Raw genomic sequence first — 18,383 nt, forward strand, 5'->3', positions numbered from 1 at the left:
ATTTTAATTTTAATTTTAAAATGCTAATAACATAAATATTTATAATACAATATTACATGATGTTACTACTTGCTAATCAAATCTCAAATTCTTAACAACAGAAAAAAAACTGATAATCTACCAAACTAAATAACTTTTGACATGGTACCGATCAAATGAAATAGAGATATTGATAAGCAAACTAAATAGTTAATGAGTAATAATATAGGAAAAGGGATCAAATTTATCCTTCGATTTTGAAAAATTGGTTAAATATACTCTTTATTAGACTGTGGGATCAAATTTATCCTCGATGTCATACTTTGGGGCCAATTTACCCTCCTACTTTGAAAAATTGGCTAAATATATCCTTCGTCATACTTTGTGGCCAAATTTACCCTGATGTCATACTTTGTGGTTAATTTTACCCTCGTTGTTAAGAAAACTTTCACATTTACCCTTCTTTTAACAAAAAAAATCCAAATCAACGTTAAATGACTCATTTCTTAAAAATAAAACACACCTTAATCTAATCAGTCCAATCTGATTCACAAAATACATAAATAAATATAACTCTTCCTCAGTTTTGTTGGTCGAATTTTTTCAATGAATAAATATACTTCTCTTTCAATATACAACACTAGTATATTGTTTATAAATGAACACAAAGTAAAATGAAATGGATAAAGCATAAGCATGAAAGAAAAGAAAATCGATATTACAAAATAGATCATAATAAAACACATAAAAATCCATTAATATAATTCCTTAAAAAATTATGTATTTTGTATTATAATTATGTATATATTTTATAAAAATAATTAATATTTACATATCTATGATGATCTAAGTAGATTTTGAGTTTGGACTCCATTTATTATTCTTAGTGTTATAAATGTACCATATATATAGTGAATGTCTACTTTACCATATATTGTGTATGTCTATTTATGAAAAAGTTTCAAACCCCAAGGTTAGTTTTCCCCTATAAATAAAGAGGTTTTCCTTCATTGTAATTCACTCCTCAAGAATTCCTTAAGAGAAATAATAATTACTCTCCTTTCTCTTCATTCTTCTTGTTCTTTATTTTATATTTCATAACAGGTTATTAGCACGAGACTCTTCCGTATCAAATTTGAAGGCTAAGGTATTATTTTCTTTCTTTTCATGTTGCCAATAATCTTACAAAATCTGAGTTCGTTGCCTCGAGCAAGAACTACCTTTAATGAGTATTGAATACTGAAATCCACTTAGATGTTTTGGGTCTTGTATACGCCATAAATAAAGAAAATACAGCATCTCATTAAAATTGTGCTAAGGCTATGGTTTTGTTGCGTCATCATCTTGACGAAATTTTGAAAATTGAATACCTTACTACTAAGGATCCACTTGTTTTGTGGAATAGCCTAAAAGAAAGATTTGACCACTTGAAGATGGTCATCCTCCCAAAATCACGGTATGAATGCATGCATGGGTTCAAGTCCCATACATTTATTCCTAAGACGTCTTTATATGAATAAGACGTTGAGTTTGAATCTCAATACACCATATTGATAATATAACGATGGCTAAGGCAAAATCATGTTTTTTTAATAAATAGACGTGAATCTATCCCATTGAATATGCTCCATTCCAAGAAGTGAATGTGGTAACAATATATGATAAGTCAAATTGCTCCATTCTTGATGTGAATGCGGTAGCAATATATGATAAGTCTGAAAGATGACAATTTGCTCCATTCTTGAAGTGAATGTGGTAGCAATATATGATTTACTCTGAAAGACATGTTAAGAGAAAAATTCTCTACATCATATGTATGCCTCGATTTGCTCCTGAAGTAGCAATATATTAAAAGAGGAGGTTCTAAGCTATCATAAATTGATATGCTTAAGGAACGATTATATTCTATTCTTCGGGAATGAGAATTTTGATTATTATAAATACAGATCTAGATCCTGAGGGTAAATATGAATGTATATAAATTCAAATATGCTCATGGTTGTAAGGAAATCATAATCCACCTTCATAAGAGGCAAAATAATTGAGAAAAGTTATTTTGAAATCTACTTCTAAAGTAGAATCTAAAATTTATTCATGTAATAGTAAATCTGATATTTACTAAAGTAAAAGTTTACATGTCATGGTAAACTTGAAAATTGCTCGAATAAAAGTTCATAAATTGACATGAACGATTGCGATATCCCAAAATGTGCATACTGAGTATTGAACATATATTGAAGAATTAAAAAATTCGTCATTACTTTTAATATTGCTTGTTCTCATGATAAGTTGGTTAGACCAACTAATTTTGGGATTGAATTTCTTAAAATCTGAAAAGTATAAAAAGTGAATAAGGGCCCGTTCACCTATCATGTGATCTATTTGTTTTACGAAAATTTGACTTTCAGAGTGGCCACTTAATTTTTGAAAAGAAATTAAGAAAACCTTTATAAATTACTTTAAACGATCCAAAACAGAAAAATTATTTAAGTTTTGAAGTTCTAGGTAAGCGGTTCCTATTAACATTTTAGGAAGATTTTTAAGGCACCTAAAATGTCCGCTAACTTGCGGTTATCCGGATTGTTTGAAAACTATCTTTGAAAAAAAGAAGTTGGTTTTTTTGAAAAGAAAGTGATTTTAGGAAAAGATTTATATAAAAAATAAATTTTGGCGATTTAGCAAGGGATTTAACCAAGTCTAAGCAAATGAAAAGCAAAATAAGCACATAAAAGGGGAAAGGGAGAAATTAGAAGATTTAAGCAGTTAGGCCTAAACCAATAAACCTGTCCTAAATTAATTTGGGCTTTCAACTCATCATCACCTGTCCTAATCTATATTTTTGAGCCCTTTTTGGCCCACAATCTGCTTCACCTGTATTAGAATACAACCTTGGCTTCGAGGCTCCAAATAAATGAATAAATAAATGACTAAGTAAAAAGAAGACAATAATAAAAATTGAGACTTTTCAAGTCTCTTAGCGACCTCATCAATGGGTTTTGACCCATTTTCCTTCTACATCTATCTTCTGGCACCCGCACGCCATGTAGTCGACCTTGGATTTGAACTTCAAACTTGAGTCAAAGAGGTGGACCTCATTGGCCCATTACAAAATGCAAGAGGAGAGGAGTCCATTTGAACTCGAGACATTTTTTGCATGCAAAGAAAAGATAAAGAAATTAATATACGTTCAAGGCATAAAAGTGACATATTTCAAAGCAAAAGAAAATATCAAGAACTAATTTTTGAATGACAATTATAAGCACAGTTGCACACGTATAACAAGAATGAGAGTCAACAGATAAAATGCAAAGCAAAGAGACCCACTTACTTGCCTTATGATTTATGTTCATATTAAGAATGAATAAAGGTAAAAGGAAGAAGGCCATATTCAATGAATTAATGCGAGAACAAACAACACAAGCTTGCGAAAGTAAAGGGATGAGACAAATAAGAAAAATAACCATGAATTCTAAAATTGAACAAACATAGACACTAATCCATATAACAAAATAAAATAAAGGCTAATTTTTCAAGAAAGAGAATTCTTAAATTTCAATTAAGGCAACATTAACAAAGATTCATACATTTAAATTACAATCAACATTTTAGGGAAAAATGTGTAACGGCCTATAGTTTATATTTCTAAGAAATCATTGATTCTCTTTTGATATTATGAATCAAGGAGAGATACGAATCAAGTCTTTACACTCACAAAGAGCACATATAACAATCCAAAGGGAGTAAGAAAATTAGAATAAAAGTTTAGCATTTCTAAAAGTGAAATATCGTTTCACAATCATACTATGCATGACTCGAAAATATCTAAATAATTCTATATAGCCACAAAAATTCGAACTTTCTCACCATTTTGACAAATTTAAAATCATGCAAAAAAAGAGGAATAGCCACCGTGGATGGAAAATAAAGCTAGCACTTCATCTCTTATATAAGGATTTTGGAAATTCCTTAAAATAATTAACAAGCAAATGACAAATTATTGATTTAATAAATTACTATTTTTATTAAGACGAAACAAACAATAGTGTAGTTATTTTTTCAACATAAAAGAAACAACTTTTCATGCTAAAATCAAATATATCCGCCAACAATGAATTTAAACATGACATGAGTACATCTTTTGAGCAAATATCAAAACTTTATACAAAATAATCAAACAATAAAGCTAAAAGGCAAAACAATCAATATTAACTATTCTTTTCAACATGAAGGAAACAACTTTACATGCTAAAACAAACATATCCACCAACAATGAGTTTAGCCAAGACATGAGTACATCTTTTAAGCAAAGATTGAAACTTTATCTATAATCATCAAAGAATAAAGTCAAAAAAGAGAAACAATCAATATAAACTATTTTTTCAACATAAAGGAAACAACTTTACATGCTAAAAAAAAATATATCTGCCAACAATGAATTTAAACAAAGCATAAGTACAACTTTTAAGCAAAGATTGAAACTTTATCTATAATAATCAAAGAATAAAGTCAAAAAGGCATGTACAACTATTGCTAGCTCATTTTTATACCATGAACATGAAAATAACCATAATATTGATACCACAATGTCCTATGACCTTCAAGGCCATCTACAACAGACAATCCCACAAAATAAAATTATAACTACGAAGAAGAAAAAGATGAAGAAGAAAATGATAATAAAACTAAGAAAAGAGAAAGGTGTGTTTACCTTTTTTGGGGCTGCAAAATGGGACTATAAGCTTTCTTCGGAGTCTTGATTAACACCGGAAAGATTTCAACTCGAGAACTTCGATTAGCCCATGAATTTCATGATTTTTTTTTTACTAAAATAAAAACTCTTCTTTGCTCAAATTTTTTTTTCAACCTTGAGACTTTTTTTTCACTAAAAAAAATTTCAACTATTTGCTCAAAAGCTTTTTAATTCTTTGAGTCTTTAAATTTTTCTACCAAAATAGTGATAGTATTTATAGGAAAGGATAGAGATCCAATTCTATTAATCTACCAATGTGGGAGAAAGTTTTTAGGGATGTTTTTGAAATTTAAAAATTGAAGATAAGGTGAGGTGGAAGATAACGTGGGGGGTAAATTATATAATGTAGTACAATTTTTGAATTATAAAATTGGAAAAGGACAAAGTTGGGGGAAATTGTACAATGTAGTACAATTTTTAAAATTATTTTTGGTGAAAATTGGGTAGAGTTATGAGAGTTTTTGGGAATTTGGGGGTTATTTAAAATATAACCCCAATTGAAATTTAAAATTTAGCCATATTTATTTATTTTGACCAAATTAAAAATCAATTGGCGGATTGCATTGCAATTGTGGCCAATTTGATTTCAATTATGGCCAAATCTGATAGATTGGCTAAATTAAATTATAATTCAATACAAATTAATACTTCTTTTAATTTCGAGCTTCTCGATTTAATAAAATTAAACACATATTTATTCAAATAAATTATTTTTGAGAATAAATTATATTTAAATATAGATTTTAATTATTTGAATTTATTTTCAAGATTAGCCTTGATTAAAATCTGTTTTTTTATAAAATAAATATTTAAGTAACAAAATTATAAAATTTTGTATAATTGAATACGATAATATATAATCGCTAATAAAATGATAAATTTACCTAAATAAATACTTTGAAAAACTTTTTATTCAAATAAAATAAATATTGTAATTTTATTCAAAAATTAAATAAACTCAAAAATAAACTTAGTCGTGGAGGGCAAAATTAGGTGTCAACAACTATTAAGATGCATCAATAAGATGATCACTATGTACATTTATTGTCAACCTGCAGTTTGACATTCATAAAGTTTCTTGGTCAATAAAATTGAGTTAAGAACATAATTTTCAGATTGTGGAATCAAGACAATTCATCTTGATGACAATGGTTTGACATTGAATGCCTTCGATAAATAGCTAAACCGTTGCTAATCAGAACAAAACTTCATGTGTTGGTCTGAAATATGATATGCTGTATACAATAACACTTGTATGCATTAGACCAATAAATTATGATTATTTGTTTCCTCCCAATTGGTTCAAGGTCAGGAACCAACTATTCCATCTAATAGTTTTAATGTGCAATATACGATTAATAAATATACCATGATACACAAAGATGGATTCCTCAAATAAAATGGAGGACGTATGTTAGTTTTTCTAACGTAAGGGAGAAATTATACGCGGCTATTTGAAATATGTTAGGAGTTATCATCAGATCCTCATTCAAAAGATAGTTCAAGTAAAATACCGAAAGCATCTCATATCTAAGCTGCAAGTGCTCCTATTTTGTGTCCCTAAAGGACAAAGTCTACACATATATGAAGCGTGGTAGATCAATCGGTTCCAAATGAAATAATCCTTATAAAGGATAAGGAGCTAATAATCATAATAAGAAAGTAATGTGCTCTTGAAAAGCATACGACATAACACTTTGAAACCTTATGAGAGGTTCAAGTACTTGAAAATAATAAAGTGATGGGATCTCAAAATGTTATGTCATACTATGAACCGATAGGAAATAATATATCATCAATGATATCTTTGATACAATATTGATGCAATATTGTAAAAGATTACGAGGATCTAAATTCTATGTTTATTTAAGCATGCTGACGTAGAAACATTTATCAAGTGACATGAAAGGATGCATCTTGGTAAGCATAAAACTTATTTGATTTGCAATCCAAACACTTGAAGATGTTACTCATGAAATGTTGACTATTGTCACTTGACAAAATTTACATGAGAATTTTTAAGGATTTAAAATATTTGAAGTATATAAAAGTTTCTGAAAAACTTATTCATAATCTTTATATTGTATAAGCTTAAAGCTTGAAAATTATTGAAACTCTTGGAGAGTTTTCAAAAGCAATAGATTATTTGTTGAAATGAGAAATATACCAATTTGGATTGGTCCTGAAGTACCATATCTTAGTACAATTGATGTACTACTGTATCTTTCGAATAATACAAGGCTTGATGTAGCCTTTTCGGTTAATTTGTTAGCAAGGTATAGTTCTGCTCCTACAAGGAGACACTGTAATGAGATCAAACACATATTACTGTATCTACAAGGAACTATCGATATGGGCTTTTTTTGCAGTCTTAATCTTGTTAGCCATACTGATGTTGAGTACTTATCTGACCCGTATAAATCTCGATCTCAAATATGCAATGTGTTTACATATGGATACTGCCATATCTTGGAGATATAGAAAGTAGTCTATCTAACCACTTCAGCGAAACATGCTGAGATAATAGCTATTCATGAAGCAAGCCGAGAATGTGTATGGTTGAGGTCCATGATACATCTCATTTGAGAAAAGTATGATTTGAAATATGACAATGAACCCAAAATATTATACAAAGATAATGCAACATGCATAACACATCTTAAGGGAGGATTCATAAAAAGAGATAGAACGAAACATATTTCACCAAAGCTTTTCTATACACTTGAGCTCCAAAAAAATGGTGATGTTAACGTGCAACAGATTCGTTCAAGTGACAATGTGGTTGATTTATTCACCAAGTCTCTTCCAACTGCAACTTTCAAGAAGATGGTGCACAAGATCGGAATGCAAAGGTTCAAGGATGTTGTCATTAGGGGGAGTTAATACATGCTGTACTCTTTTTTTCTTATGAGGTTTTATCCCACTAGGTTTTCCTTGTAAGGTTTGTAATAAGATAGCATATATGCGTATTATCTATCAATTAGACATTCAAGGAGGAGTGTTATAAATGTACCATATATAGTGAATGTCTACTTTATCATATATAGTGAATTCCTACTTTACCATATATTGTGTATGTCTATTTATGGAAAGGTTACAAACCCCAAGGTTAGTTGGGGGTTGGGTTGTAGGTGACAAAAGAGTTTTAAAATGACGTGTAGGTAACACAAGTCTTAATAATTGAGTGAAGGTGATAATTACTTTATTATGGATTAAGAAAGTTGGGTAAGTTTGAGAATAACCCAGAAGTTTTTAAATTTACACTTTGATCCAAATGTTTACTTAATATAACGGGAAACGAAGGGAAAAAATGTACCTTTCTCTCTCTTCTTATCCATTGTTATTTTGTCTCTCTTAGCGATTTTTGTTGTTCATTGTTGCTGCTACTTTATTCATCATCTTCTGCTTCATTATCATCATCTTCTACTTCATTCTCATCTTCATCTTCTTCTTGTTGACCATTGTCGTTGTTGTTGTTGCTGTTACCGCTACTATTGCTATTTGACCAATTTCTTTGGTCAAATTTTGTTTCGTACATCGCTTTTTACTTTGGCATTACTTCATAGGAGACTTTGGTAAGTCAAATTATGATTTTTAGTTGAATTTGTCATTTGAGTTACTGCTATTATGCTATTTTTCCAATAATGGATTGAACCCGATCATGAATCCAACATAAGAGCCATCTGTTTAAACAGATAAATCATCTGTTGCGACAGATGCTATATCTATTTTAATGAAAGATTGATATGTTGGATTCACGTGGCCATAACATGAATCGAACAGATGGGTCATCTGTTGCAATAACTAATTTATCTATTTAAACAGATTAGTTATCTGGGGCAACATGATAAACATCTGTTGCAACAGATTATTAACCTATTGCAACAAAACCTGAACTCGATTCCAACATACGTGTTGTCTATTGCAACTTGATAAATATCTGTTGCAATAAATTATTAACCTATTGCAATAGAACTTAAACTCGATTCCAATAGACGATAATTATCTGTTGCAACATATTAGTAATCTTTTGCGATAGAACCTAACCTCAATTCCAACAGATCACTGTCTGTTGCAACAGGTAAGTCATCCATCGCAACAGGTTAATTATCTGCTGCAACATGTCACTCATATATTGGAATCAGCTTCAAAGGCACCTCAGTACTGTTACATCAATCCCAATAGATATATAGTCTATTGCAACTTATGATTCACCTGTTACAATAGATGACTCTTCTGTTGAAATTAGCTTTAGGAGCGTAACATGAATCCCAACAGGTAAGTAATCTATTGGGACTAATTACACATCTGTTGGGATTCATTTACGGCACTATGAAATCACTATTAACTTTTTTTGACAAATGACTTTATTTAGGTACCACTAATGGAAGGATCAATAACAATAGGGGTGGATTGTCATGGTCAATGGATCGAGGAGAGTGATCAATATGTATGGCGTTGGAACAAAGGTAAAATGCTAGAGACGATAGTTATGACAGTCTAAAGTGATATTTCATATGATGATTTTGTGAACTTAATCATCAGTTATTATGGACTAAATTATCAATCGGAAGAACTCGTCATCAGCTACATGCACAACTTCTTTGAAAATCAGAGGTTACTGCCTTTCAAGATAACTGATCAGGTTCGGTTGCATGCTTATCTTAGTGATTCATCAAGGCCGGTGTTAAGGGTGTACGTGGTTGAAAAGACAAGAGAGAATGAGAACCAAAACGTAGAAGAACAACAACAACAAGACATCTTTCATGATAGGTTTTATGATCTAGACATGAATATTTCAGATGATGATCAAACACCTACGCCCATTGATGCGACCAATTCGATGGGTAGTTCTTCTCAATCGACACAGTCTGGAAATCTTCATGACGATGGGACCAATTTTTTTATTGGAATGTCATTCAAGGACAAGAATGAGCTATTTACCACTTTGTTTATTTCTTTCTTGAAAAAAGATTTTGGATTAAAGAATGTGATTAATTCGAGCAGTGTCTTTTACTTCAAATGTGCTAATCTAAACTACAAATGGTGGTTGAGAGCGGTGAAGTTTATAAGTTCTGATAGATTCATCATTCATAAACATGAAAAGCATCACACATATGGTTCAGAGCACATCTCGGGCCAAAATTCTCACACCACGACAAAGGTCCTCAATGAATATTTCAGGAGTAGTTTTCCCAAAGGAAAAGACCCTTCAAATAGGGTTATGACCATTCAAATCCTTACGGAATTGGGTGTCCTGGTCAGTTATTGGAAGATATATACGGCCATAGGGATTGCGAAGGACTTGGTTAGGGGGACACACGAGCATGGGTATGCAGTCCTGGAGGCCTACCGTTACATGATTGAGTCCACAAATCCCGAAAGTAAGACGGCATTGCATGTTGATGAAAATGGAAGGTTCAAGTACTTTTTTGTATCCTATGGTGCTTGGATTCAAGGTTTTTGACATTTGAGAAAAGGCATAGCTGTCGATGGTACCTTCTTGAAGAACAGGTATAATGGAGTTCTTCTAGCGGCGGTGGCGCAGGATGCGGAGAATCACATTTTTCCTGTCACTTTTTGTGTAGCCGACAAGGAATGTGATGCCTCTTATGAATTTTCTTTTGAACAACTGCAAAGCTGCGTTGAAGATACCAAAGAGTTGTGTTTTGTTTTGGATAGGCATCCAAGTGTTCCAAAGATGGGTTCAATTTTTTTCACTTTAGCTTATTTTGATTGTTGCATCAGGCATCTTGGAGAGAACATTCGGACCAACTATCACAACTAAAGGGTCGTGACCCCTTTTTTATATAGCAGCTAAAGCATATAGATTTGATTTGAAATTGCTCCTTTTTTTTAACAAAATCTTAAAAGCAGTTTTTTTTAAGTAGAGTAAAGATGTAGTTTAGGCTAAATAGTTCTTTTACTGTTTGTCGATAAAGAATACAATGACTAGATTATGTGTTATTTTCTCGCTTTGTAAGCTCGATGCGATTAAACCCGTGTTAGCTTAATGAGATTTATTTTGTTAAAATTTAGTTCACTTTGTCTTAACTTGTTCTTTGTTGTGGTTTCATGACATTGTTACTAGACCGATGAATACCAAATGTGATTTTGTCGAGCGCTGCATCTAGATGTTTCGTTAAGTAAAATTCTCTACCTGTTGAATGAAAATAATACTGTGTTGATATCTATTGAACTATTGGTTGTTATGATGTTGTAGTGTTCATAAATTTATTGAAACTCTGAATTAATTCCAAATGTCTAGATTATGTGTTGTTCGGTGTAGTTAAACATATGTTAGATTAATGAGATTTCTTTTGTCAAAATTTTGTTCACTTTGTCTTAACTTTTCCTTTCTTTTTGGCTTCATGACATTGTTGTTAGACTAATGAGTACCAAATGCGCTTTAATATTCTACCAAGCATTACATCTAGATGATTTCCTGCATGTTGAATGAAATTAATGTTATGTCGATATGGATTGAGCCATTGGTTGTCATATTGTACTGTTCATATATCGATTAAAGTTCTTTTATAAATTATTTTTGTTGAATTATTTCCTAATCCTTATATTCCTTTACCTTTCCTTTGCATGAACCCGCCTTGGAGTCCAAATGGACTCTATGCTCATTGGCGCATTATCAATGTGGGCCATTGAGGCCAATCCTTCACGAGTTGATTTCGAAGGTCCTTTGAAAATCAATCTCATAGTGCACGGATACGAAAAGTCGAAAGAGGGAAAATGGATTAAAGTCCCATATTCGAAGCGGCAGAGAGACTTGGGAGTCTCATTTTTCTTTCTTTCTTTATTGTTGTCTCATTTATACATTTATTGTTGTCTTTTATTTACCTACCTACTTTTTTTTCTTTATTCATTCATCTGGGCCTCGAAGCCAAAGTTGTATGTAATACAGGTGAAGAGAAAAATTGAGCCAAAATGGTCTCGAAAATATAGATTAGGACAGGTGAAAGAATGGGTTTAAAACCCAACTAGATTAGGACAGGGTCAACGGTTTGGGGTTAAAAGCCTAAATCACTACTTCTCTCCTTTCCCCTTTTCCTTTTTCTTACTTGTTTTACGTGCTTCTTTCGAACCTAGTTAAATCCCTAAGTCGCTAAAAAACTAATTTTGCAAAACTTTTTCTAAAAATCAATCACTTTTCAACAAATCAATATTTTTCAAAGTTAGTAAAAAACATTTTCAAACAGATCGGATAACCGCAAGTTAGCGGACGTTTTAGGTGCCTAACACCTTCCTAAAATATTAATAGGACACTTACCTAGAATCTCCAACTTAAAATGATTTTCCTGTTTTGAATCGTTTGAAGTAACTCTCTAAAGGTTTCTTAATTCCTTTTCAAAATTAAGTGGCGACTCTCTTTCAGAAGTCAAAGTTTCCGCAAAACATATTTTATAATTTTAAAAAATAATTAAGATCAACCAAAATACAAATCAACCCATATAAATCATTCATTTGCGAGAAAAATGTTTCATCATTTCAAATCTTGAGTTCTCGCTCTTTTCTCTTTGTCACTCAATTATATAGTACAGACAACAACTACTCAACAAATTGCTCTACCCTTCCCAACAGATCAATTTTCTTCTCATTTCTGACCATATATGTGTTATTTTTCGACTTCATTCTTACTTGTATCAGTTATTTTCTATCTTCGTAGGTAACGGAGAGTTCGAGAAGAGTTCTATATTTGTTATTTTTTCTAAAATATAAGGGCTTTTAAGTAAATGAAGAAAAAGAAAACTTTTAGTTGTATTATCTTCGAGAATGAGTTTACAATTTTGAGTTTTGATGGTAAAATTATAGGAAGAACTCAAGAAAACTCTAGTTTCTATCGCAATATTCCGTCGACTGTCGTGGTATTATTAGATGGTGTTTGTGGAGTTTGTGGTGGTGGTGGTGGTCGTTGTCGTCGTGGTGGCACTGGTGGTGGCATTGGTTGATGGTGTTTGTGGTGAATGTCGGTGGTGTCGGTATTCGTGGTGTTTGTGGCATTGGTTGGTGGTGTTTGTGGTGGTAGTTGCTGTTGGTGTGTTATTATTGGTGGTGTTTGTAATGTATTTTTTTAAAATTTATGCATACATCAATTATAATGTAATTTTTGTTTTTCTATTGGTTTTAGGTAAAACATGTCTCCCAAAAGAAAAGAAAGTGAAAGTAGATCAACGTCTGACCACCCATAAAAAAAAGGCTACAGTGCAGAGGGATTCGGAGGAGCTTCCTGAACAATCTCGATCAGGAAAAAGTGAAGATGAGGAGAGATATGAAAACCACGTTAAGGGAGGTGGACAAGGGTCTGTAGATGGTGATGAAGAAAAAAAAGTGAGAAAGAGGAGGAATTAGAGAGTGAGAAAGAGAAAGAGAATGATCATCAACATGATGATAATGGATCACCAATAGAGCATGAATTAATATCGATATCCCAACATGATCCTGTCAAAACTTTTAGTATTGACAAGTTTCAAGTTGCGATACCGATAAATGACCCAAAATTAGAAGAACTAACCAGTAAAATTGTACTAAAATGTCAGATGGGGAGTAAATTTATTTATTTTAGGAAAATTATGAAGGACGAAAACATAGACAAACTTTTTAAGAAGAGTTGCTTTGGATGCTTTCTTGAGATGCCTGAGTCCCCTGCCTGTTTCTATATGAGGATGGTATATGGTTTTCTCAAGCGCAGGATCAAGTACATGGGGGATGATGAAGATTCGAAAGAGGGGGCAAAAAGATGGATGAAATTTGGATCACTACTGTGGCATGCCGATTTGTTTTGGCTTGCAAGAGTTTGCCATAGTGATGGGCTTGAGATGCCAGCGTCCAGAAGAACCACCTATCGTCAAGGGAACACCCACCAAAAGATTCAAGGCAAGAAAACGCAAGAAAAAAATAGATGGGTTGTTTGACATTGCTCACCGTGGATACAAAGCATCAGATTTGTTGACAGATCTCATGGATAAAACCATACCAAAGCAGTATAGTGTGCTTAGTTTGGTTTTCCCATTTAGTTATATTGACAAGAGACGTCAACAAGGTCATAGAAGATGATTTGTTGGCATGTGCTGTGGATTTTGATAAATTCAACAATTATCCTCAGGGATGACCACATTATACAGTTTTTCTTGGGTTTTCATGGTAAAATTAATCGCTATTTTAACTCATCCATTAATTTATATTGAATATAGTTATTATGAATTTTTTTTTCTTGCTTCCTGTTTACATTTTTTAGGCTTAGGCATTTGAAGCCATTCCTCCTCTCCGAAAGTAGGTAATGGATTACCCGAATGAGGTTTCTCATCCAAGGATATTTAGGTGGTTGGATGCAAAGAGCAACACCAAAATTAAGGAGGCTGATCTATTTAACCGTCCGGATGATGCAGTACATCTTCTTCAAGTAAAGTAATTTTACTCAATGAAAGATATTGAACAGATGTTATATCTGGTGCAACAGATGTTATATCTGATACACCAGATGGGACATCTGTTACGACAGATTACCCATCCTGTGCTAATCAGTGCAACAGATAAATAATCTGTTGTGACAGACGATTGATATATTGCATCAGATTATCCATCTGTTGCTTTGATTCTCTGAACCTGACTCCTAATAGATTAACCATCTACTATAAATTATATAACAGATGTGTAATCTGATGTAACATATTGTTAATACACATCTAAATCATCTGTTTTATAATATGTAACCCAACAAATTACCCATCTTGTGCAACTGGTGCAACAGATTGGTAATCTGTTGTAACAAATGATTGATATTTTGCATCAGATTATCCGTGTGTTGGTTTGGTTCTCTGTACTCAACTCAAACGAATTTTAACCATCTACTATACAACAGATGGGTAATCTGATGCAACATATTATTAATCTATTGCAGAAGTTGACTCTGTTAAAATGTAACCTAACTGTGAAAATTATTATATTATATGATTTAAATGTATTTGTCTTTTTTTCTACGTTGTGCATCCATGGATCGTGCCTACTGAGAAGCAGTCGTTGATGACTTCTTATATTACTCTAGGTCATGTTGATACTATAGTAGACCCAACAATGGAGTTAATAAAGAAGGAATTGACTGAAGCAATAGCCATAAGAAGAGCGGTTAGGCAACGTCAACCTTATGTTGAGGCTCTTCTTGACCAACCCACTAAGGCAGATCCAGGTGCTTCTTCTGGTGGAGTTGTTGGTGTTGGTGGCAGGTATGCTGATGCTGCTACCACTCGTGATGATGAGCATGTTAATGCTCGAGAAAAAATAAATATGTTTGAAAAGACCCCTTTTCACCCTTACACAGGTCCCGCTCTCCCCTTTTTACCCTCGTGTTCTCGTTGCAAATACGAAGAGTGCAAGGACAGCCAGGATAAGCTCTTTGAAAAGTAGAGGCTATCTCTAAAACTGTTAAGGAATTCAAATCCAAGAGGGATGTCATACCATCCAAGAAGGTGAGGGAGCCATACACTCCTATAGTGTTGGTTATGAGAAAAAAAAATAATAACCGATGTACTCTTTAGTCGGAAATAAAAAATCATTGCAACTCCTCCCTCTACAAAAGCTTTTGAAGTTTAGGGGCCATTCAAGAAGGTGGACATATATGCGAAACTTGGCGTCAAAGAGAAGAGGGATTTGCGACAGGCCAAGAATGCCAAGCCAGGCGCATTAGATTACCACATGCCTCCCTTCTCCCAAAGACTTTCAGACTATGACAGATATGCGTATGCGGTATGAGGACAAGGCAAGTTTACTTTTTCTAACCTAGCCTTCTAATCTACCCCATGAAGAAAAAGCTACACAAAAAATATGAAATCTGTTGCAATAGCTGGGTATTCTGGTGCAACTGGTAGTGGTTCTGTTGCAACTTATTGTCCATCTGTTGTATAAGTTGCATTGGATTATTGATTCAGAGAACCCTATGAAACAGATGAACCATCTTTACAATTTCTAACCTATTTAAAAATTGACTTCTTATATCACAGCATGTTGACAAAATTCTCTGCCTCATGAGGAAAAGGCAATTAACGTACCTGAAAGCTTATGATGCTGCTGATAGGATAATAGACCTCGACTTCTGCAAAAAGCTCAAGGATAAGTACAATCAACTCAATTCTGATGCGTCATCTTGTGGCGTGGGACTTGATTTCTTACTTTTTATGTTGGACTTGGATGAAGAAGAAATAATAAAATATGTTAGATGGGAGATGCCAAATCCACACAGCAAGAGCTAGACCGAGGCAAAGAGGATTTTTGCAGTCACTAGCATGAACGACATACATTATCGTGCTGTTGAGATACTACTCTAGGAGGGAAAGATCAAAGTTTATGACTACAATGAACCTTCCGTCGATGAGGTCAATCTTTTTTTCCTCGTGCAGCCACTCATGGAGCTATTGCCCATCTTGTTGAGGGAGAGTAAAGTGATGAATCATTTTCCAAAGGAAGTGTTGATGAAGAAACCATGGGATTTTGAAGGTCGAAACAAGGGCATGATCCTTCCAAAAAATGATACCGGTTACGCGTGCGGCTCGCACGCTCTTGCACATATCGAATGTTTGCTGATCAGCACAGAAATGACCGAGCCAGTGACCTTTCTGTGCGACAACGCTGTGGCAAACCTACAAGAAGTTTGGGCTTATGGGGTACTAACTGGATGCTTGGAGCCTGTGTATATAGAAGATCCTGTGAAATAACAATTTATTATTTGTAGTCACACTTTACTTTATTTTAAATTACATGTACATGTAGTGGCAATAATTTGTTTCTGATGAAAGTTGAATTTTTTATAATGCAATAGATTGTTAATCTGTTGTAAAATATATTTTATCTATTCTCGCAGATAATTTATCTGTTGCAATAGGTTGATCATCTGTTTCATTATGCCGATGTTATTTCTATCTAATCTAAGTCTAATCTGTTACAACAGTGGGAAGACCTGTTTGATAATTTCCAACAGAAGACCTAAATTTTACAACATATGCCTAAATCTGTTTGATATTTTGCAACAATTACACTTGAATATCCATGTGCTCGACAACACCAAACCAGTAGAAAATACATCATCATGAAAATTTCAGCAATTAGTCTTGAATATCCAAGTGCCCAACAACACCAAACCAGTAGCAATAACGACAACAGTGTAGTATCTTCTTGCTCGATTTTATTTCTCTTCAGAAGCCTTGACTTTTTTCAACAAATCCCAGATTACACGATTTGCTTGTGAAGGGTGTCGTTCTACATACTAATCAAAGTAATCCCATTCACCCAATTTCTATAAGAACAAGAACACAATTACAAGTCAATAATTAATCAACTAATTAAATAAAAAAATATTACCTTTGAAATCTAACAAGTAAAAAACCTACGACCTGAATTTTGTTGAGTCCAAGAAGTCTTCATTAGAGCTTCATCACCACACTTACAATATCAAAAATTGTTATTACAAAAAATAGTGGAAGTGCGCTTGACATTGTCAAGCTCAGTTGGAAAAAAAAAGATGAAGAAAAGAAAGACCAAATGCAAATAATTTGAAGAATTTGGATAGATAAAAAAAATAATGAAGAAGAAGATTTGAAAATTTAGGGTTAAATTTTAGGAAGAAGATGAATATATAAGACATTGGGGGAAAAAATGACTGTTGGGGGCCAAATCAGACGCCAAGTCAGCCAAAAGTGCCAACCTGACACATTTGATGCCTATTTTATTTTAGTTTTTAAAATGAACACTGTCTACTTGATGCCTATTTTATTTTTGGTATTTGAACTGAACTCTGTCGATGGGTTTCGCCTTTTTTATTTCAATTCATTTTAACTTTTTTTACATGTAGTGACAATTTTTTATGTCCAATGAAAGTTGAATTTTTATAATGCAATAGATTCTCCATCCGTTGTAACAGATGATCTACCTGTTCTGACATATAGTTTATTTGTTGCAATAGGTTGGTCATCTATTGCAATATGTCGGTATTTCTATCTAAGTTTATCTATCTGTTTCAGCAGTGGGAAGACCTTTTTGATAAATTCCAATAGATTACCTACCTGTTGCAACATATGTCTAAATTTGTTTGATATTTTCCAATAGATGTGCTGTCTGTTGCAACAGATACGTTATCAGTTGCAATATTGAAATCGAGTATTCTATTTCAATTAATAAGTTCAAATATAAGAAAAAAAATAAAATTTATAGATAAAATAAAATAAATCGAAGCATTAAGAAATTAGCTGAAATAAATCAACGAATAAATGGAATATAAGAAATTGTTATGGGTACAGATCTCAATAAATACATCAATAATTTGAGTATTGATGTCAAGGATTCCTAAGGAGGGGTGAGGTTATTCCTTTGATAGACTCAAGCTATAAAGATCTACTCAATATGGACAAGTTCAAGTTGTTCTTCATCCGGTGCTACAGAATTTGTCTTTGCTTGTCGTAGATCTTTATTGTCTTTTATGTATGATTTCTGCGCTTTCTATTCTCCGTATTTCCATAAAAAGAGTAAAGTAGCATATTATCAATGTTGTTTAGCAGTAGCTTCTATATTAACTTGGAAAGCCAGAATTGGTCAATGCTAATCATTAAGATACAGTAAAACGGAAAAGGATAACTTATCTGTTCTAGCAAATCAAACA

The sequence above is a fragment of the Capsicum annuum genome, chromosome 10 (assembly GCF_002878395.1).
Source record: "Capsicum annuum cultivar UCD-10X-F1 chromosome 10, UCD10Xv1.1, whole genome shotgun sequence".
Taxonomy (NCBI): domain Eukaryota; kingdom Viridiplantae; phylum Streptophyta; class Magnoliopsida; order Solanales; family Solanaceae; genus Capsicum; species Capsicum annuum.